Source organism: Anomaloglossus baeobatrachus, chromosome 4, assembly GCF_048569485.1.
Source record: "Anomaloglossus baeobatrachus isolate aAnoBae1 chromosome 4, aAnoBae1.hap1, whole genome shotgun sequence".
Lineage (NCBI taxonomy): Eukaryota > Metazoa > Chordata > Amphibia > Anura > Aromobatidae > Anomaloglossus > Anomaloglossus baeobatrachus.
In genome coordinates, this window is record NC_134356.1 from 47,241,492 (window position 1) to 47,263,276 (window position 21,785).

Below are 21,785 nucleotides of genomic sequence, written 5' to 3' on the forward strand. Positions count from 1 at the left end.
TTTTGATTTGTCCACCTTATTTGCTTCTTTCTTATATACAGTCCTCAAGCCTTGTATCTTCTTTTTTACTACTTTGACATCCACCGCCTCGCCTCCACTGTGTTTTTTAAAAAGCTCCACCAGTTGGGCATAGGCGGCTTGTTTTTTTAGTCTGTCTGAATATTCTGTGGATTTGATTCTCCACAAGCAGGGCAGTGATTTATACAAATCCAGCAGCTCACGCACAAAGTCTTCTTTGTTATAATAAGCCATCTGAAATAAAGAATAAAAAATTTATATGTAAACATAAAAGAAGTTGCAATAAACCGATCACAATTTTTGGTTATGGTGTGGCAGAGACTAAAATGGCCGCCCCCTATGTGTGGCAGAAACACAAAATGGCGGCTGTAGCTGAGAGACAAAAGATGAAAAAAATCCAGCACTCAAAGCATTCAACTGAAATTGTTTTATATTTTATTCATGGATCTGTGTAATTATTAAAGACGTTTCGGTCATCCGACCTTCATCAGTTTACACAGAAAAGGTTCTGTAGACAGTATGTGACATTGACTGCAGACCGGGACGGGCAGCTTTTTCCTCTGGTCCAGCTTTTTCATATATTTCTACAGAACCTTTTCTGTGTAAACTGATGAAGGTCGGATGACCGAAACGTCTTTAATAATTACAGAGATCCATGAATAAAATATAAAACAATTTCAGTTAAATGCTTTGAGTGCTGGATTTTTTTCATTTTTTGATCTGGGGTGGGACCCTATCCAAGCACCAGCGACTATAGAAGGAGTGCCACATTTCTATATTTTATTTAATGAGAGACAAAAGAGCCAGCAATGCTAGGATAGGACACATTACAAACAGCACTATGGAGAGACCCCTCTTTAAAAGGCATTATACACGCTCAGATAAAAGCCAGCAACTTTAATTAACTCACATAATAAATATTAACATATATCTAACAGAAATCAACTCACATAATAAATATTAACATATATCTTAACAGCAAGAACATTATTCAAAAAAAAAGCCCACCCCCCCAACAAGAAAAAAGACCTACCTTTTCAAAGAAGTGTATATCAATGTAGAATCCAAGCGGAATCGCAAATACGATCTCACCGACACTCGACAGCACTGCAAGGATACTCCAGGTGCAACTGCGGCTTCGATCCGAAAAACACACCAACAAAGCGACCGGGTACAATGGACGAAGGAATCAGGGTGGAGACGCAGGTTCTATCTCAAAGCAAAGCGCAAAAGAAGTGACAAAGGGTGGACGCGATCCAAAATTTAACCGCTAGATACGCCCCCTGTATGCCCAATCAGAACGCAGTATTGGCCGCCAATGAAAGCGGAGGGGGGTATGCAAAAGGCGACGCAAATGTGACTCCATAATGGGATTGGAATCGTTAACATAGTAGCTGTGTGACAGGGTCCTTATCAATCAGAGCGGAGGGGGTGGAAAAGGCGACGCCCGCTCGGCCGCCCAATCAGAACGCAGTATTGGCCGCCAAAGAAAGCGGAGGGGGGTATGGAAAAGGCGACGCAAATGCACGCCTACGTGACTCACTGCATAATGGGATTGGAATCGTTAACATGACAGGGTCCTTATCAATCAGAGCGGAGGGGGTGGAAAAAGCGACGCCCGCCCGGCCGCCCAATCAGAACGCAGTATTGGCCGCCAATGAAAGCGGAAAAGGCGACACAAATGCACGCCTACGTGACTCACTGCATTTTACTACGCCCCTAATGGGATTGGAATCGTTAACATAGTAGCTGTGTGACAGGGTCCCAGCGATTTGAAAGATTGTTATACGGGACGCATGCTCGTTCATAAACTCGTTATGTGTGACACCCAACATGCGATTTCAACAACGACTCATAAACGATCCAGAAAGTGTGACGTAGTAGCGATCTCGTTCACGATCTCGTTATGTGTGACTGGACCTTTAGACTGGAGACCAATTGTCACCTGATATCAGAGCAAGGAGAATAACCAATGTGTTTTGTTCAACAGGTCTTTTACAACACAGTATCCATGGATGAATCTGATTATTTATTTCTACAATTATTACTTTATGTAAATTCATATGGCCAATATGTTTTTAAAGTCCACGTGGTTTAGACAATGAGCTCAAAATTAAACGTTTAATTAATTGTTTGCAAACAATTAAACAAGTAATCATCCCATTGTGATGATGGGCTACTGTATTAAGCTAATAGTCGTTTGTTTGTATTGTATGTATGTTCTTTATCTTGTTTCACAGGTAACCATTGTAAATCAGGACCTGAAGTTGGATATATAAATTATATGATATATATATATATGATAGTGCCAACCAATGCAAAGCTATGGTTTCTGTGTAAATCTGCAGAACCACCTGAACCCCTTTATTCACATATATTCATCATGAGACAGATAAAGTTGAGTTAACTCTAATTGTTCTATGTTTGTCTGTTTTGTGTTGTCCTGTGCAGTGCATTGTGTCACGGTTTTATTTTGTTCTTAATATTTTTGCTACTCAAGAATAGTAATTTTTTTTTTTTATATACATACATATTTTTTTTTTTTATTTAATATTTTTCTTACCTCATTTTTTTTATTTTCCGCCTTTATCTTTATTTGGTACAATCGTTAGTACCAAAGGGGCGTTTAGTATATGTCTATGGAGGTTAAATATTTTAAAAAAAATTCTTTCAAGTTAGATTTTTGCTAACTGCACATGCAAGTAAAAAGTGCTCAGGTTAATTTTTTTTTTCTCTTGTAAAATAAACTCGATATGTAGATGACAACTGCTAAGAATGTGATACTGCTCTTGTTCTTTATTTCCAGGATCTGTGATGGAGCAAAAGTTAACTTATCAAATTTGCATCCTGGATGAGCTATGATTTGAAGGCAATTGGATTAATAATCTTTAAGGAAGATTTCTTGCGATCTTGTGACATGAATTAATTTATATCTGAAAGCTAATAAAAGACAATGTGTTCGAATGTAAACCAATCATATATATATATGCAAGATGGAAGCATTGATAACACAGAGTGCCTAAATTATCATAATAATCTACTAATTCCATCAGCCCGTGTGATCTATGTACAGCACATTCTAATAAGCAACAAAAAGGTGCTTTTAATGGGACACTAGACACGCTTTTACCAACTAATACCTTGTATGGTGGTACAATGTAAATGTGAGAAAATCACCAACAATATGCAATGTGATAAATCTACTCAAAAGTTAAGGGAATTGTTTTAAAGTATGACAAGTAAACATCATGATTGTCATTCCTTCTATATCATTAACTTGGAGGGCTTAAGACTACCTATCAGTGCCAATTTAGTTTAAAATATATAGATTTTTAAATTTGTATATGTTAAATGGATGCACATTGTACTGGTAGAAATGTTGACATATATTGCTATATACATATAATAATATAATATAATCTTGTATTATTGTTTTATATAGATACCTGTTGTATACTTGCAGTCATGTATATGCTATGTCTTGTATATGCTATTCGCATAATTCAGGTGTAATTTACATAATTAATGAGATATAAATGCATCTCGATATGTGTGAATGAGAATGAATGTTGTGACTCCAGCAATTGCTATGCCTTGTCCTTGTTAGATACCTTGCAGTGATGATGTCTTGATGCAGCTACCTATATGGAATAAGTGGACGATAATTCTATAGTGGAACGCTATTTTGTCATGCCCTGGCAGTAAGTGTGTGTGTCATTCAGACACAAAGGGGCGTATGTTGGAAGCCAACATGGACAATGTATGTATCATAACGAATTACTGGACTCCATATTATATCTATCAGTTACCAATATTACCAGGACTGTACATCAAAAGAATCGGCCATGTACAGTGAAGAGTTTCATGGCCATTGAAGAGGCAAGAAGGCCATTGTGTGTTCTGTGATGAACTGATCTTTGTCCTATCAACATGATAAAGGTTGCATCTTCACGTGAATTGAACATGGTGCCTTTAGCCTCTTGGAAGATACACAACACCTGTGGTAATCATGAATTGAATGTCCTGTTTATAGCCTATTAAAATGGATATTGGTAAACAATCCCTTGTTCAAGTGGAATACAAGCCATTGTACTGGAGATGGACATCAGGTCTCCAACCTGAATGGAGTGTAAATCTGTCCTCAGGCTTTGTAATATGAAAGACCTTTGCTACATACCAGGACACTATCCACAGGATCCACAGGTTTGTCAAGACTCCTCTTAATCCTTTAACAAATTGACCTCGGAGAGCCACCTTCAGGAGAGCATTGACATCAACAGCCATATGCACGTTCCTGGACAACTCAAAAGACTGTGACCTGATTGGATGCTACTAATATGTGGAGGTGTTACAGGGATGGGCACTGTATGGGCCATGTGTGATTGTGTGTCTGATATAAAGGTATCCTACCAAGCTAGTCAGTCTATCCACTTCCCATCTTCCACCACCCTCTCCCATTACCTTTCCCCTTTCATTGTACCCTTTTCCCTTAGTTAGGTTTCCCTTATGTATGTCATTGTAAATTCCCTATTTGTAATAAATCCCCTTTTAAAGATCCAGTAGTTCTTGTTAATTACGATTAACTGGCACCCCAAAACTCAGCAGATTTCTACACACGACTCCTCAGCTTCTTCCAGAGACAGGCTCCTTCCAAAGTGGTCAGCATAACAATGGAGATTCTATAACCAGCATCAGATTGTAAGACATGTGACTATTTATGGGGAAGGGGAGTGGTCACAAAGAGCTGCACCTGAGATTGAGGCTCCAAAGGATAGCCAGATAGGAAAGAGTCTTTAAGCCTTACAGCGTCAAAATAAAGCAAATACATTTAAACACAAGTTGCAGACCTAATAAGGTGTTGTGACCTTCTGAAACCAGACTCATCAGCGGTTTCCCAAAGCGGGGCAACCCCTTGACATACAGACCACATCAAAGTTAAATGTGTCAGGAAAGGAAGAGCCAGTAAAAGTCAAAAGGTGAATTTTTTTATGCAACCCAATTGCATAACCTGAAATACATACAATTAAGTACAAAAGAAATTGTTCCCAAATTGACTTTATGGCATACAAAAAGGTGAGAAATGTGGCTGATGGTCTTTAAAGCTATACCTTTAATTAATGGAAATATGCTTTATAGGCAGCGGATTGTATAGAACACTCATACTCATTGAATTTAAAGGGGTTCTCCAGGTTAGACAATCCCTATGCAGTTGAGGGGTCCCTTGACAATAAATAGATAACAAAATGCCCCCTTAGGACCCACAGCGACCAGATGTAATGTTGGCAAACTGTTAGTAAGTGATGAATTTACCCAAAATAGAAAATTAAAGGATTTGTCCACTGTAAAAGCAATGTTAACTGGGAGATTGGGCTCTCTAAGTAACCAGATCTGCCATACTCACTATCATGCTAGGTACAGGGAAGTAGCAAAAGGGAAGGGAAAGCCTATGTCTAGGGAATGGAAAGATGGTGACCCCTGACCAAACCTCCTGCTGGTCCCTGTGGTCACTCACCCCTCTAGATATGTTCTGCACCTATGCGCCGAGCCAGATACCTGACCCTAGGTATCCTTGATGCTGGGCCCTAAATAGGGAATGGATGGAATGAGCTCTTCATCAACCCCACTAAACACTATAGAAGACACAAGGAGGACACACAGGGGAAAATGCACGAACTTCTTATCCACAGATGACTCAGGTAGAAGTAAAGCAAAGTGTTTAGCAATGATACCACATAGGAGTACAAGCCACCTGCTTGCAACCAAGGCTTCAAAGATCGGAAAAAATCCCCAGCACCAGACCAAGGAAGGAAGGGGTATTCAAACACTGAGTAAATACTGATAATTAGCAGCTGGGTGGAAGGTGAACTCCTGCTGGGTCCAAAAGTGAAAGACATGAATCCAGCAGGAAAGCTACCTACACCAATAAAACTGACAGCAGGAACAATGGAAAGTCAGGGAGCATTCTACGCAGCCAAACACTGTGACCGTCTATGGCTTTAAACCACATGATTGTCTGTCACCCGTGACATCTACATATGATATTCTGTGACATGCAAACTGTCTGCTGCCACCACTAGAGGGAGCCTGGGAGCCTCCTGCATACTCTTTTACTATAGAGTTCAATTTATAAACAGTCTGCATTAAAGGGAACCTGTCAGGTGCAATATGTACCCAAAACCAGGAGCAGTTCTGGGTGCATATTGCTATTCCCTGCCTAAACAACCCTGTATACACTAGCATGGATAAAGAGATCATGAGAAAAAGTATTTATAAAGATCTTTTATCATATGCTAATGAGCGAGGGGACTAGTCCTCTGGGCGTTACTTCCCTTGGCTAGTCGGCTCCATTAGCATGTTAGTACACCCCTGTGGGTGTGCTATCATGTTAATGAATGCATAGCTTCAGAGGATGAGCTTGCTCACCACTCTGCTGCCATCCTCACCCGACACTGGATTTCGGCTCAGTGCACATGACCATGGAGTTTTGGTCATGCCCACTATGAAGCCGGGTGAACGCGTCCCGGCTTCAAACTGAAGTAGTGCGCATGACCCAAACTCCGGGGTCATGTGCACTGACCCGAAAAACAGTGTCGGGTGGCGATGGCAGCGGAGACGTGAGCGTGATCATCCTCTGACACTGCGCATTCATAAAGACAAAACAATCACTGATCTTGGGGAGTCCAGCCAGAGAAAACACTGCCAGCAGCCAACAAAGGCGCTCAACACAGTGAAATCCTAGGTGCATTGTCCCCTGGGAAATATGCAAATCAAAAAGGTCCGTGGAGCCTCTGTTAGGAGTCTTGACATAGAAAATAGCCACAGCTGTCTGTGGATGGATACATGGCCTTGGTATTTCCCTTGTCATATCTTTAAACTCGGCAAGAGTTGGATATTGACTAAAAGGGCCACTTAATATGGTGGTTATGGTGGTCTCCTAAAAAGAGCCACTCCTTGGCTAGGTCCTTCTCGGAGGGATATCTGGCTATTTTCCGTGTCGAGACTCCTCACACAGGCTCCACGGACCTTTTTGATTTGCATACTTCCCAGGGGGCAATGCACCTAGGATTTCAATGTGTTGAGCGCCCTTGTTGGCTGCCAGCAGTGTTTTCTCTGGCTGGTCTCCCCGAGATAGTGATTGTTTTGTTTTGCTGGTCTACTAGGCATTGCTCCCACATGGCCAGAATCCTACTCCACACTGATGAGGAGCAATACCACGAAACAGCTGTCTGTGGATGGATACCTGGCCTTGGTATTTCCCTTGTCATATCTTTAAACTCGTCAAGGGCTGGATATTGACTAAAAGGGCCACTTAATATGGTGGTTATGGTGGTCTCCTAAAAAGAGCCACTCCTTGGCTAGGTCCTTCCTGGCTATTTTCCTTGTCGAGACACCTCACAGAGGCTCCACGGACCTTTTTGATTTGCTGCGCATTCATTAGCATGATAGCACGCCCATAGGGGTGTACTAACATGCTAATGGAGCCGACTAGCCAAGGGAAGTAACGCCCATGGGACTAGTCCCCTCGCTCATTAGCATACGGTATAAGATCTTTAGAAATACTTTCTAAAGATCTCTTTATCTATGCTAGTGTAAACAGGGAGAATTAGGAAGGGATTAGCAATATGCATCCAGAACTGCTCATGGTTCTGGGTGCATATTGGACCTGACAGGTTCCCTTCAAGCTTCTAAGCGCCCTCTAGTGGTGGCTGCAGGAAGCCATGTTATTAAAATCTACCAGGGATTTGGAGCTCTGTATCCGAAGAACAAAGCTCCGTCCGCTATGAAGATATTTGACAAAATTAATCAGCATGGTATTTTGGATCAAAAAAATGACATGTTGATAAAAAGTAGAGAATTACTTTAAATCCTCTATTATAAACCTATGCTCTATGAGCAAATGTTCTGATGCCTTATGCTCCAATGACTTAATCCTTCTGTGGTTTGCAATATGTCAAACCTCTGTTCAACGCAACTCAAAAATAGACTTTTGCCTTGTTAAGTCCTGTTTGGAGACCCATGTGCCAATAAACATTAGTGCGATGCTTCCATGCATGGATTATCATGTCCACCAGAGAATGATACCGCGTGAAAACATAGCCGCGTACAATACAGGGAATAAACCGGCAGAGATTCCCAACCTCTAAATGCATTTTTCACGGTTGTATGATAAGGTGAAGGTGGTCTGCAGACGAACAGGTCGGGGGGGTCATGATTGACGGATGAAGCCAGGGCAACGTTCCATTTGAAGCTTGCGGCGCACTGCTTTATTCAGGAACAGTTCCCCTTGTCATGTCCGCCAGGGTAGCTGGAGAATTTAATAAGGGATCTTTTAAGCTCGGCTTTCATGGCTATTTTAAGCACTACGTGCCAATTTAAGAGCGCCGGTACAGTTACACTCACTAGCTCTCAGTTCCGCTAGGAATTTTCCCTCTGTTTTTCTCGCACAAGTCTCTGATCATCGCCTAGAACTCATCTCATGTTTCCGATATGAGTTTAATAAATGTATCTTATGCTAAGTGCTCCCAAACTGGCCTGGACTATTAGCACATTTTACCCATACAGCAGATTTAGCAGGATTTTGAAGGAACCCGGAGTCCTTCTCTGCCTTCGGAGACATATTATTACTGTTCTGCTTCCTGATGCAGTCATTATTTGTTTATTAGGTATCTTGTGGATTCTAGAAATGATTGACAGCTATGTGAAAATAAGCTTAAAGGGGTTGACCACTCCTAATTCCATATGTTCCCCCCAGGTAAAATAACAAAGCCTTTACTCACCTCCCGTTCCGGTGCCCTTCCAGTGGTGTTGGGGCTCACAGTTCCGGGGCTCACATGGGGTTGCGATGTCACGCGAGCTCTGCATCTAATCAGTGCTGGCTTCTGTCTTCCTGCCTTTGGACCAAATAAGTTAATCAATAGGAAGTGACACTGCGCTCACTTCCTGTTGATTGTCGTTTGGTCCGAAGGCGGGGAGAAGGAAGCCAGTGCTGATTGGCTGCAGGGCTCGCATGACGTCACAACCCCACATGGGCCCTTCCACCATGAGCCCCAGCACCACTAGAAGAGCACTGGTACGGGAGGTGAGTATAGACTTTATTGTTTTACCTGGGGGAAACATGTGGAATCAGAAAGTGTTGTCCTAGTAGTGGACAACCCCTTTAAAGGGGATTTAATTTCCACATCGGGAGGTGACTGGTGATAACGTACATAGACACAATAGCCAGGTATTGTGCACATGTCCTATTCTGATGAATGACGCCTGCTGAATCCACATGGCATGCTCTAACGCTAGGTGTCACTAGATACACTAGTGGAGGAGAAGTGCGATGTTTAAACACTAGACATCGCTAGATACACTAGTGGAGGAGAAGTGTGATGTTTAAACACTAGACATCGCTAGATACACTAGTGGAGGAATAGTTAAACAAGCCAAAGGTCAGGAGCCGGGAATTCGCGTTAGTTACAAAGGAAGAGAGCGGAGCTGAGGTCAGGATGCAAGCGGGGAGTCTGGAAGCCAGGTGAACATGTCAGGTACAAAGGGAGAGAGCGGAGCAGAGGTCAGGATACAAGCCGGGGGTTTGGAAGCCATGAGAACATGTCAGGTACAAAGGGAGAGAGAGGAGCTGAGGTCAGGATACAAGCCGGGGGTCTGATGAAAGCCAGGAGAACACATCAGGTACAAAGGGAGAAAGCGGAGCAGAGGTCAGGATACAAGCCGGGGGTTTGGAAGCCAGGAGAACACGTAAGGTACAAAGGGAGATAGTGGAGCAGAGGTCAGGATACAAGCCGGGGGTCTGGGAATCAAGGAGTCAAGTAGGGTCGGGAAACAGATGGAGGAGGGTACTAGATCAAGATGTTCACTTATGGGAGCCAGCAACAACTGCTACAACAGAGGAATTATCACTGGCAGCGTTCTGGGTGAAGTAGCTCCAAAATAAAGCCAAGCAATCACCCATGACGAGGCTCCAATGAACAGGCCCCTTCCACAGGTCTTGAGACCGGGAACAACCAGTCCACCGGAGAATAATACAAAACCAAGCATCAGCTCTGCAGGAGAGCAGACCACTGCCAATCAGAATCATGATACCACACTCGTAAAGGACTGGTTTGTGGGATCCCAACATCATCGGCATTTCTCACTTGCAGATGGGGAATTAAACAGTGCCGAACAACCCCTTTAAATCTAACACTATTTGTATCTCAAAGTGGAATATTTTATCCTACGCTAGAGATTGTCCACGTTCATAACTTATCACCTATCTAAAGAATTGAAAGAGTTTGTGCGAATCGACTGGCACGTCTACATTCCAATGGTAACGACAACGGTCAAGAGTACAGCTGCCTCTTCTTTTGATTAGTGGGCTCGGTACAACATCATATGTACATTACAGTAGCTAATAAAAAGAGCTGTGAACATTGGCAGGTAATACTCTTGCTCCTGCGTGGCTGATGAAGTGAAAGTGTGAATAGATTTTCACTAGCTCTAGTGAAAAGTTAATTGCTAGTTGTTGAAGGTACAACCGTTAGGAACTCCACCGATCATGAAAAAATGGGTACCCCATTGAACGAGGATCTGTCACTAAGTTATTACTATGTAATCTGAGAGCAGCGTGATGTAGGGGCAGAGACCCTGATTCCAGTGATGTATCAGTTGCCTATCTGCCTGGTGTAGTTTTGATAAAATAACTGTTTTCTATGCTGTATATCTGGCAGTCCTCTGAATGCTGAGCCCTGTATAACACCACCCATACCACTGATTGACAAGATTCTGTGTACACTTGTATAGTGACAGAAACTGCTAATTAGTGGTGGGGGTGGGTTACAAGTTGACTAGGAGGCATGTGATAGCTAGTCCTGTAGTGATAATCTCATGCTGATAAAACACCGATTCTATTGAAACAACAATAGACAGCCTAATAAAGTGACACATCACATCACTGGAAGAACGAGGAACATCACCGTATCTGCGGCCTCCCGCAATGAGGAAAGAAGCAGGTGGGCAGGATATTCGGACCGCTCATATCTGCCCCTCCGCTTCTATTGGACGGCTGTGTGACGTCGCTGTGACGCCACACGAACCGCCCCCTTAGAAAGGAGGCGGTTCGCCGGCCAGAACAACGTCGCAGGGAAGGTAAGTCCATATGACAGGTGTTAGAGATGTTGTACGCCAAGGGCAGCGATTTGCCCGTGACGCACAACCGACGGGGGCGGGTACGCTCGCTAGCGATATTGCAGCGTGTAAAGTGCCCCTTAGACAATAGGCTACTTAACCCAATTCAATATCTAATCTGCACATGGTAATACAATAGACTCTCAATATGGAATCCATACTTTTATTCTGTTTTATAGCACAAAAATTAGGTTTAGCCCCCACGTCAATTTATTTTTTTAGTATATCTTAACGGGAATCGGTGCTAAATTTTTCAGATACAAATCTCCAAATTGCTAAATAGTCAGAGGTAAAACACAATATTTTGGATGCATGGAGCTGCCACTAGAGGGAGCATTCTGTATACCAGTATAAAAAACCTGAAGAATGAAATAGCACAAAACTGCTGTCATGTATCCATGTCTAGAATGTGGAATTGGATCAGAAAAATTATGATATAACCACTAAAAAGAAAAATTAAATTAATCAGGGCAGAATATTAGATTTATTGAGACAGAACAAGTCTTTGCCTGATACCCCATGGCCATTCTTCATCAAAGTCAACAGATGTCTCTACTATATGTACAGTAAGAACTCCCAGGAACCATCAAGTGGTATCAAGCCAATAAAATAATCTCTCACGGAATATCTAGCATGTGCCGCTGATGCCTCAGAGCCAGAAGCACATGGGTACACATATGGTGAGACTACGATCTCATTAGACACTTAAGTAGAGTATAACATTCACTACAAAGTTATCTCTAGCATGAAACATATATTTTACATATATATATATATACAGTCATGGCCTAAAGTGTTGGCACTCTTTAAATTGTTTTGGAAAATTAAGTATATCTACCAGTAAAATATATCTTTGTACCGTGTTAGCCAGTAGAGATAAAAAAATTGTTTAGAAGAACTGAGAGTCCTCAGTGGTTGATAAAGATGGTAATATATAGCGAGCTTTCGAGACTACTCAGGTATATAAGAGCCCAGGCCACTGTGTAGAAAATAAAAATCACTTTTACAATACTCCCCTAGTGGATGGTCTGGTCTGATGGGTGTCGCTGCTCTCCGGTCCGGTGCCTCCTCTCTGCGGTCGCTGTCCTTCTTCTTCTGAGGCCCGTGTGCATGACGCGTCCTACATCATCCACACTAGCCGGCATTGAGGTCCTGCGCACTCGCACTTCTCTCTGGCCTTCTCAGGGCAGATCAAGGTATTGTAGTGCGCATGCGCAGGCGGTCTTTAACCTTTCCTCTTGCCTGCACATTACAGTACTTTAATCTGCCCTCAGCAGGGCAGGTCAAAGTCCACCTGCGCAGGACCACAATGTTGGCTTGAGTGGATGACACAGACGCGTCATCCACACTGGGCTGGGTGGAAGGAGGACGGAGATCGCAACAGAGATCAGGCGCTAGACCGAAGAGCAACAACAACCATCGGACTGGACCGCCCCCCCTAGGTGAGTATTATAAAGGAGTTTTTACGTTATACACTTATATACAGTATAGAACACAAGAGAATAAGGAGTTTTTTAAGGTGCAAATATAAAAGCGGTTTAATTGATATAGAAAAGTTAAAGACAAAGGTTGCTGAAAAAAATCTGCGATACATAGATAAATACATATTCAATATACACAATACATACAGTTAGGTCCAGAAATATTTGGACAGTGACACAAGTTTTGTTATTTTAGCTGTTTACAAAAACATGTTCAGAAATACAATTATATATATAATATGGGCTGAAAGTGCACACTCCCAGCTGCAATATGAGAGTTTTCACATCCAAATCGGAGAAAGGGTTTAGGAATCATAGCTCTGTAATGCATAGCCTCCTCTTTTTCAAGGGACCAAAAGTAATTGGACAAGGGACTCTAAGGGCTGCAATTAACTCTGAAGGCATCTCCCTCGTTAACCTGTAATCAATGAAGTAGTTAAAAGGTCTGGCGTTGATTACAGGTGTGTGGTTTTGCATTTGGAAGCTGTTGCTGTGACCAGACAACATGCGGTCTAAGGAACTCTCAATTGAGGTGAAGCAGAACATCCTGAGGCTCAAAAAAAAGAAAAAATCCATCAGAGAGATAGCAGACATGCTTGGAGTAGCAAAATCAACAGTCGGGTACATTCTGAGAAAAAAGGAATTGACTGGTGAGCTTGGGAACTCAAAAAGGCCTGGGCGTCCACGGATGACAACAGTGGTGGATGATCGCCGCATACTTTCTTTGGTGAAGAAGAACCCATTCACAACATCAACTGAAGTCCAGAACACTCTCAGTGAAGTAGGTGTATCTGTCTCTAAGTCAACAGTAAAGAGAAGACTCCATGAAAGTAAATACAAAGGGTTCACATCTAGATGCAAACCATTCATCAATTCCAAAAATAGACAGGCCAGAGTTAAATTTGCTGAAAAACACCTCATGAAGCCAGCTCAGTTCTGGAAAAGTATTCTATGGACAGATGAGACAAAGATCAACCTGTACCAGAATGATGGGAAGAAAAAAGTTTGGAGAAGAAAGGGAACGGCACATGATCCAAGGCACACCACATCCTCTGTAAAACATGGTGGAGGCAACGTGATGGCATGGGCATGCATGGCTTTCAATGGCACTGGATCACTTGGGTTTATTGATGACATAACAGCAGACAAGAGTAGCCGGATGAATTCTGAAGTGTACCGGGATATACTTTCAGCCCAGATTCAGCCAAATGCCGCAAAGTTGATCGGACGGCGCTTCATAGTACAGATGGACAATGATCCCAAGCATACAGCTAAAGCTACCCAGGAGTTCATGAGTGCAAAAAAGTAGAACATTCTGCAATGGCCAAGTCAATCACCAGATCTTAACCCAATTGAGCAAGCATTTCACTTGCTCAAATCCAGACTTAAGACGGAAAGACCCACAAACAAGCAAGACCTGAAGGCTGCGGCTGTAAAGGCCTGGCAAAGCATTAAGAAGGAGGAAACCCAGCGTTTGGTGATGTCCATGGGTTCCAGACTTAAGGCAGTGATTGCCTCCAAAGGATTCGCAACAAAATATTGAAAATAAAAATATTTTATTTGGGTTTGGTTTATTTGTCCAATTACTTTTGACCTCCTAAAATGTGGAGTGTTTGTAAAGAAATGTGTACAATTCCTACAATTTCTATCAGATATTTTTGTTCAAACCTTCAAATTAAACGTTACAATCTGCACTTGAATTCTGTTGGAGAGATTTCATTTCAAATCCAATGTGGTGGCATGCAGAGCCCAACTCGCGAAAATTGTGTCACTGTCCAAATATTTCTGGACCTAACTGTAGTTATATGATTACACAACAACACCTGAAAAGGGAACAATAGCATAGAGGACAGCTTTCAAAGGTGCAGTGGGTGAGCTTTAACTAGTGCTGTGAATGCACCGCCTCCTACCTGTTCACACTCAACCCTCCCTGAAGTCAGAAAAGCAGCCATGGCTATAATATGTATCTCAATAGGAAAGGGGGAAAACGGTGAGGCATATTACCAATCAGGATGTCCCGTGGAGAACCCGCCCTACGTTTCACAGTATGTACGATATATGTATTGTGTATATTGATTATGTATTTATCTACAGTATTGACCAAAAGTTTGGACACACCTTCTCCTCTCTAGAACAACTATGAAGAGGAGACTTTGTGCAGCAGCCCTTCATGGTAAAATAGCTGCCAGGAAACCACTGCTAAGGACAAGCAACAAGCAGAAGAGACTTGTTTGGGCTAAAGAACACAAGGAATGGACATTAGACCAGTGGAAATCTGTGCTTTGCTCTGATGAGTCCAAATTTGAGATCTTTGGATCCAACCACCGTGTCTTTGTAGAAAAGGTGAACGGATGGACTCTACATGGCTGGTTCCCACCGTGAAGCATGGAGGAGGAGGTGTGATGGTGTGGGGTTGCTTTGCTGGTGACACTGTTGGGGATTTTTTCAAAATTGAAGGCATACTGAACCAGCATGGCTACCACAGCATCTTGCAGCGGCATGCTATTCCATCCGGTTTGCGTTTAGTTGGACCATCATTTATTTTTCAACGGGACAATGACCCCAAACACACCTCCAGGCTGTGTAAGGGCTATTTGACTAATAAGAAGAGTGATGGGGTGCTACGCCAGATGACCTGGCCTCCACAGTCACCAGACCTGAACCCAATCGAGATGGTTTGGGGTGAGCTGGACCGCAGAGTGAAGGCAAAAGGGCCAACAAGTGCTAAGCATCTCTGGGAACTCCTTCAAGACTGTTGGAAAACCATTTCCGGTGACTACCTCTTGAAGCTCATCAAGAGAATGCCAAGAGTGTGCAAAGCAGTAATCAAAGCAAAAGGTGGCTACTTTGAAGAACCTAGAATATAAGACTTATTTTCAGTTGTTTCACACTTTTTTAAGTATTTCATTCCACATGTGTTAATTCATAGTTTTGATGCCTTCAATGTGAATCTACAAATTTTAGAGTCATGAAAATAAAGAAAACTCTTTGAATGAGAAGGTGTGTCCAAACATTTGGTCTGTACTGTGTGTATCGCAGAAATTTTTCAGCAACCTTTGTCTTTTAACTTTTCTATATCAATAAAAGCGCTTTTATATTTGCACCTTATAAAAACTCCTTATTCTCTTGTGTTCCATGTTGTAGATGGAGTTGGTTGTGAGCCCTAAGGCGGGCTTTGCACACTACGACATCGCAGGCCGATGCTGCGATGCCGAGTGCGATAGTGCCCGCCCCCGTCGCAGCAGCGATATGTGGTGATAGCTGGCGTAGCGAAAGTTATCGCTACGCCAGCTTCACACACACACTCACCTGCCGTGCGACGTCCCTGTGGCCGGCGACCCGCCTCCTTGTTAAGGGGGCGGGTCGTGCGGCGTCACTGCGACGTCACACGGTAGGCGGCCAATCAGAGCGGAGGGGCGGAGATGAGCAGGATGTAAACATCCTGCCCACCTCCTTCCTTCCGCATATCCTACGGAAGCCGCAGTGAGGCAGGTAGGAGATGTTCCTCGCTCCTGCGACTTCACACACAGCGATGTGTGCTGCCGCAGGAGCGAGGAACAACATCGGACCATTGCGTCAGCGTAATTATGGATTACGCCGACGCTGTACCGATGATACGATTACGACGCTTTTGCGCTCGTTAATCGTATCATCCAGGCTTTACACACTGCGATGTCGCATGCGATGCCGGAAGTGCGTCATTTTCAATTTGACCCCACCGACATCGCACCTGCGATGTCGCAGTGTGCAAAGTGCCCCTAAGCTTTCTCTTCATGGTATGGTTTTACCCACAGTACATTAAAATGTGCCATAAGTCTTCTGTTTACTTATATAGAGTATTCTGGAATGCTGTATATAAGAGCTCACTGGTGGAGGCTGCAGCTTATAGTCGCCAAATCTGGTGACATGTTCCCTTTGAGTTTATTTTAATGTGTTCACTTTTTTTTTTTCTTTATGTTCATCATTGTGGCTCGAGTTTGGGGTTTCCACTTATTTCCGTCTGATTCATCATTTGCGACTTTTTAAAGAGCTGATACTGCAGCCCCCCCTTCCTCCCTGAAGTGATATTATATACGCTGGACTTTTTTGTGCCCCATTTTAGTGGAACATGTGACTTTTTGAGTCAAAATGTCACAAAAAAATTCTATAGACCGGTGTGCACAAAATTCATGAACCACCTGCACCATTTTGAACGGTTTGGTGCTAAAAAGTCAACGAGTACCAAGAGACGAAAAAGTAGAAGTGACTAAAGGCCACTTTACATGCAACGTCATCGCTAACGAGATGTTGTTGGGGTCATGGAATTTGTGACGCACATCTGGCCTCGTTAGCGACATCGTTGCGTGTGAAATGCACGAACGACCGCTAACGATCAAAATTACTCACCTAATCGTTGATTGTTGACGCGTCGTTCTAATCCCAATTATCGTTGCTGTTGCAGGACGCAGGTTGTTCATCGTTCCTGTGGCAGCACACATTGCTACGTGTGACACCCCAGGAACAAGAAACATCACCGTACCTGCGGCTGCCGGCAATGCGGAAGGAAGGTGGTGGGCGGGATGTTACGACTGCTCATCTCCGCCCCTCCGCTTCTATTGTGTGGCCGCTTAGTGACGCCGCTGTGACGCCGCACGAACCACCCCCTTAGAAAGGAGGCGGTTCGCCGGCAACAGCGACGTCGCTAGGCAGTTAAGTCCGTGTGACGGCTCTGAACGATATTGTGCGCCACGGGCAGCGATTTGCCCGTGATGCACAAACGACGGGGACGGGTCCGCTCGCTAGCGATAACGCTGCATGTGACGGGGCCTTTATAAATGCAAATGATGAATCGAGCCCTATACAATTATTTTGTGAACCAAAAGAATGGAAGAAGCCATCTTTGAACTGAATTTCTGTCCCATTTTGCTACCGATAGGCAGCTAATCTTCCACAACCCATAGAAATAAAAAAAGAGCAATAGAAAAACATGTCCATGGGGTGGGTCCCAGTGGTCGGACCCCGACCAATACTACATTTGTTACCTATCCAAGGGATTTAGTCTAAAATCAATGAGCGTCCCCCCGTTATCATTGTACTCTGCAGGTAGCAAAATCCGATGAATCACTGAATGAAATCAATTTCGGATAACAAGGTGTTACATTTGCTTGGTGAACGGGAACGGGTGCACTGTGAACCTTACCTTGATCAGTCCTAATCAGCTTTGGGCAGAATCCGTATCAAAGCATCTAGACGTAGGATGGTTGAAAGATGTGAGTTAGAGTTTCTATACAAGACTCGTCGCCGTCCCAGAGGGGGGTCTATATCTGTGCCACCTGCAAATCAAGGAGAAATATATTGGGATGAACATTATAATGCTTGGGAACTCGAAACTTGGTGTCTGCCCTAAGGGTATTTTTGTTCTGACTTGTGGGAATAAAATACCTTTGCATATGAAATGTGTCTCTCTTCACTAGACTTGAAACTCAACAAGAAGAACACATCGCAAGAGAAATTTTTTGTGGGTCACCTTCAAAGGCCTAGATATTTTAAAACATGAGAAGCATTCACAAATCGCTTATAGGAAACCTTTGAGTTAGTCGTCAGATCCTTTAAATTAAAGGGATATTCCCAACTAACGGTATATCGTTAGTGTCACGAACCACCGGGGGGGTCACTCAGAAATCCCCCGCGCTGGCTACCAGTACGTCACAATCGGGGGGTAACAAGTGGGGGTCACCCCTCCTTTATACCTCCCGACCGACAGAGCACGTGATGCGCTCTCTAGCGCCCCTCTTATAGTCAGGCCAATTATGGAATTGCCCGACAATAAGCAAGGAGGCCGCTATACTACTTATGCCGATTATTGAAGGGTCCCCGGTGAGAGTAGGGTATATATTCCCCCGACCTCTGCGGGCGGAATATATAAAACCTCCCCGAATCTCACTGGCCTCCCCACAATAATCCTTGGCACAACTCGCTGCCACCAACCGCTTCACGGTAACTATTAGCCGAACACACAGACGTGGGATTCAAGATCGAGATAACAGAACAGCCCAAGATTAATTATATAATTTAATCAGCCTAAAGCACACTAGAAAATACAATATATACAATAGGGAATCTACAGAATATACATAGGTCAGAGTACAGTTACAGATAAAGCATGGTTTACAAACAGGCATACACAGTTCCAGCAGTTACCTTGTGCGTCTGGCCACAGGGGGGCGCTGTAGACCAGGTTTCCGGGATCTTTCCCACAGATGTTTCCTACACGTGACCCCCGGCGAAAGAACACTGGAAAATGGCCGAAGTAGGGTTATCAACCTGGGCAAATCCAGGTCCCCTCCTACCTTAGTGACCTCAGAGGGAGCACTGCTCCACCCCTGGCTGGAGTTATGGACAATATCCACACAGGGGATATGGCCATAACTTTGCCTGGGAGCGTCGTAGGCAGACGCCAACGCTCTCATTGTGACAGCTATGAATTTAGCTACAGAACGAGAGGACTCATGACTTGTCTACTAGTTCCCCATTGGCTGATATCACGCCTGGGGTATTTCCCCAGGTCCTGCTCCCATAAAAAGGGTGTGCCAGCATCGTCCGCATGCGGAGACACCATTTTTATGGTTGCCATATTTATCGGAAATATGGCTTGCGAGATATGAACCATTTTTTACTGGAGTCGTTCTGTCTGGATACTTCCAAGCTTGCTAATTAGATAGCAGCCCCTACTACAGGGTCATGGCAGGGAGTCATCCTGTGTCCAGTGTTCCCCAATCATCCAATTTCCATATCAGAGGAGATGGCTGTTGGAGGTGTTGCTAGGATGTGACACCTTCACAGATGCTGGACATCTGAGAACAAGAAGGGAGGGGGCACTGCCAGGGAGTGATGAGAGCGATTATGACTGGCAATCATAATTCCTCTTCATATCCCAGGATTTGCCTCACACCTCCCCCCTTTTGAGGGCGCTAGGGGGCAGCACACTCCGGTGTTCCCCCGTGCGCCCGTCCGCAACCTCTCCTTGTCGGGACAGCCCGTCTGCATTACCGTGGTCACGGCCCCTTTTGTGGCGAATGGTGAAGTTGTATTGCTGGAGCGCAAGGCTCCATCGCAACAATCGCCCATTCGTCCCAGAGACGGTGTGCAACCAGCTGAGGGGATTGTGGTCCGTCTCCACGATGAAGTGGCGCCCGTATAGATAGGGTTGCAGACGCTGCAGGGCCCACACTATGGCCAGGCACTCCTTTTCCATCGTGGAATAGGCCACTTCCCTTGGTAACAGCTTCCTGCTCAGGTACAAGACTGGGTGCTCTTGGCTCGCAGAGTCCACCTGGCTGAGCACCGCACCGAGGCCGAAGTCACTGGCGTCGGTCTGTACTACAAACGGCCGCGTGAAGTCGGCTGCCTGTAGCACGGGCGGGCTGGACAGGGCGTCCTTTAGGGCCCGGAAGGCTGTCTCGCAGTCCATTGTCCAATCGACTGCAGAGGGCAGCTTCTTCTTGGTGAGGTCCGTCAAGGGCTTTGCCAGGCTACTATAGCATGGAACAAACCTCCTATAGTACCCAGCGGTCCCCAAGAAGGACATCACCTGCTTCTTGGTCCTGGGGGTGGGCCAGGACGCGATGGCCTCCACTTTCCCAGGCTCGGGATTCAGTGTTCTCCCGCCTACCCCGTGACCGAGGTACTGGACCTCGCTCATGGCCAGCTGACACTTTCCCGGCTTGATGGTCAAACCTGCCTGGTGGATCCGCCTGAGCACCTGTGCTAGATGCTCTAGGTGGTCCTCCCAGGTGGGACTGAAGACGGCAATGTCATCCAGGTACGCGGCCGCGTACCCTTCAAGTCCCTTGAGCAGGGTGTTGACCATCCGCTGGAAAGTGGCAGGGGCATTCCTCATCCCGAATGGCATCACCGTGGACTCGTACAGTCCAAATGGGGTAATAAAGGCAGAGCGTTCCCTGGCCTTGCGAGTCAGGGGGATCTGCCAATATCCCCGGCTCAGGTCCATGATGGTCAGGTACTGAGCCCCGGCCAACTGATCGAGCAGGTCATCGATGCGTGGCATTGGGTACGCATCGGCGACCGTGACAGCATTGAGCCCCCTGTAGTCCACGCAGAACCGAGTGGTTCGGTCCTTCTTAGGGACGAGGACTACAGGCGAGGCCCAAGCGCTGTTGGATGCCTGGATCACCCCCAGCTTCAGCATCTCGTCAATCTCCTGGCGCATGTGTTGCTGCACCTCCAGGGAGACCCGATATGCTGAACGCCGGATCGGGGGATGATCCCCAGTGTCCACGTGATGGACAGCCAAGTTAGTCCTTCCGGGCTGGTTGGTAAACAACCCCCGGAAGGGGTGTAGGGTGGCCCACAGCTGGGACCGTTGGTCCTCCAAGAGCTGGTGGCCAACCTCCACATCCTCAATGGATCCGCCTGCCCTAACCTGGGCTAGCATATCCAAGAGGGTTTCCGCTTCTCCCTCCTCGGGCAGGTTGCACACGGGGAGCGCACATGCCTCCCGCTCATGATGTGCCTTCATCATGTTCACATGGAAGGGCTTCCGCCTTCCACGGGCAGGGTCCAGGGTGACCAGGTACGTCACAGGGTTGAGCTGCTGGTACACGAGGTATGGGCCTTCCCAGGCTGCCTGAAGCTTGTCCTGTGGTACGGGGACCAGTACCCACACCTTTTGACCCACTTGGTAGGTCCTCTCACAAGCGTTCTGGTCGTACCAACGCTTCTGATCGGCCTGGGCTTGAGCCATATTGTCGTGTACCAGTTGCGTCAAGGCCTGCATTTTGTCCCGGAAGCGCATGACATACTCGATAACCGACACTCCAGGGGTGGCCAAATCCCCTTCCCAAGCCTCTTTCACCAGAGCCAGGGGGCCCCGCACACGTCGCCTGTACAGGAGCTCAAACGGTGAGAATCCTGTTGAGGCCTGTGGAACCTCCCGGTAAGCAAATAACAGGTGTGGGAGATACCGCTCCCAGTCACGCCCATGGGAGTCGACCAACATCTTAAGCATCTGCTTTAAGGTGCCATTAAACCGCTCGCACAGGCCATTAGTCTGTGGATGGTACGGGCTGGCCACCAGATGTTGCACCTGGACTTGCTTACAGAGGGCCTCCATCAGCT

General features: G+C 45.2%; 1 protein-coding gene across 2 annotated transcripts in view; it reads right to left on the reverse strand.

The window, feature by feature from the left end:
• Positions 1-21,785, reverse strand: part of SGCD (sarcoglycan delta) — a 1,008,723-nt gene that overhangs the window by 445,295 nt on the left and 541,643 nt on the right. For both annotated transcript variants that reach the window (XM_075344301.1, XM_075344302.1), the window contains exon 3: positions 17,848-17,980. The gene's annotated coding sequence lies outside the window, so the exon portion shown is untranslated. The remainder of the gene's footprint in view (positions 1-17,847; positions 17,981-21,785) is intronic.